Source organism: Palaemon carinicauda, chromosome 19, assembly GCF_036898095.1.
Source record: "Palaemon carinicauda isolate YSFRI2023 chromosome 19, ASM3689809v2, whole genome shotgun sequence".
NCBI classification, from domain to species: domain Eukaryota; kingdom Metazoa; phylum Arthropoda; class Malacostraca; order Decapoda; family Palaemonidae; genus Palaemon; species Palaemon carinicauda.
Genome location: NC_090743.1, coordinates 76066244 through 76068743, shown reverse-complemented (window position 1 = coordinate 76068743; position 2500 = coordinate 76066244).

The window sequence follows — 2500 nt, the reverse complement described above, 5'->3', positions numbered from 1 at the left end:
TGTTACAGCACTGGAAATCCTCTGATGAAATATTTTGTTTGTGTTTGATCGCTTATACCTTTGTCATCAGCTCAGACTGAGAAGATATGGTTCAGATACGCGTATGAGCGTTTGTTTGTATTCAGCGTTACGTATCCAAAAAAAGCTTTAGACCTTAAACAGAAATACCATTTGCTGACCAAACAATCAAAACAGAACGTGACCTTTCCGGATTCAAGAGAATAGCGGGTCTCAAAATACTTTAGATGGCAGGACGTAAATTAATTGTTCAAGTTAGCTTCAGCATCAAATTGATTTATTAATTAGAATCGTATAAATATACACATTTATATGTATATTTATCAGGGAGAAATCGCTGTGGCAGTACGATGTCTCCAGATGATAGAAAGCATAGAAGAATGATATAACCGAAGACGGTTTCGTGTTTTATACATATATATACTGAATGCACATATGCATACACACACTTGCACACACACACACACACACACATATATATATATATATATATATATATATATATATATATATATATATATATATATATATATATTTATATGTATATATACTGTATATATATACATATATATAGTGTATGTATACTGTAAATAAATGCCTGTATGTATGGATGAATAAACACACGCGCGCACACAAACACACACACACACACACACACACACACACATATATATATATATATATATATATATATATATATATATATATACATATACTGTATATATATATTATATACATATATATAGATATATATATATATATATATATATATATAAATATATATATATATATATATATATATATATATATATATATTTATATATATATGTATCTTACATATATATATATATATATATATATATATATATATATATATATATACGTATATACACAGAAATACACTTACACATAATATATACTGTATATACAGTATGTATGTACGTACGTGGGTGCTTGTGTTTGCATATAGATAGAAATGCCTCTCAGAATCTATCTATTAAGCAAGCGTATAGACTGATATGACGACAGAAACAGACGAAGAAAATTCCTTAACGTTGACCCTAATAAAATATTTCTTTCTGTATAATATATATTATGTGACCTCGAAATAACGGACGATTTCAGAGTGACGCTTGTGTGGGCGAAGCATAATTAAAGAGAGAGACGTTTCGGCCTCGTTTGTAATTAAGTAAACCTCTTTAATGGGTCGATGAAGGGTTGATGTTAGTGCCACGTGCTGCCATGTTAAAGAAAAAAAAGTATTTTGATTCCTCTAAAACTGATTGAAATGAAACTCGGGGCCTCGCTTGGTTATTGAACTACATGGAAGAAAAAAAAAGCTTTCAATATTTTTGATTACAATATTGTTGTACTGAGAGTAAGGAAAACAACATTAAAATATTAATAAATTCATTACTTTTGCGTGCATTTTTTAAAAATCAATGGCTCCATTATTTTTCACGTGCAATATTAGAAATCAATGGATCCATTACTTTTTCACTTGCGATAGGCCTATTAGAAATCAATTAATACATTACTTTTCCCGTGCAACATTAAAAATCAATGAATCTATTACTTTTCACGTGCATTATTAGAAATCAATGGATCCATTACTTTTTACGTGCAATATTAGAAATCACTGGATCCATTACTTTTCACGCGCAATATTAGGAATCAATGGATCTATTACTTTTCACGTGCAATATTAGAAATCATAGAATCTAATATTTTTCATATACAATATTGAAAATCCATGAATATATTGCTTTTCACGTGCAATATTAGAAATCAATGGATCTATTACTTTTCACGTGCGATGATAGAAACCAATAATTCATTACTTTAGTTTTCCCATCCATGTTCAGATATCAATGAATCCATTACTTTTCACATAAATATTAATAATCCATGAATCTATTACTTTTTACGTGCAATATTAGAAATCAATAGATCTAATACTTTTCACATGCAATATTAAAAATCCATGAATCTATTGCTTTTCACGTGCAATATTAGAAATCATTGGATCTATTACTTTTCACGTGCAATATTAGAAACCAATGATTCATTACTTTAGTTTTCACATCCATGTTCAGAAATCAATGGATCCATTACTATAGTTTTCACATTCAATATTAGAAATCAATGAATATATTACTTTTCCCGTGGAATGTTAGAAACCAAGAGATCCATTACTTTAATTTTCACATGCAATATTAGAAATCAATAGATTCATTACTTCAGTTTTCACATCTAATATTCAAAATGAATGGATCCAATACTTTTCACGTGCAATATTGGAAATCAATGAATCCACTATTTTAGTTTCAACATCCAATATTAGAAATCAATGGATCTATTACTTTTCTCATCCAATATTAGAAATCAATGTATTTATTACTTTTCTCGTGCAATATTGAAATCAATTGATCTACTACTTTTCTCGTGCAATATTTAAATAAATTGATCTATTACTTTTTAC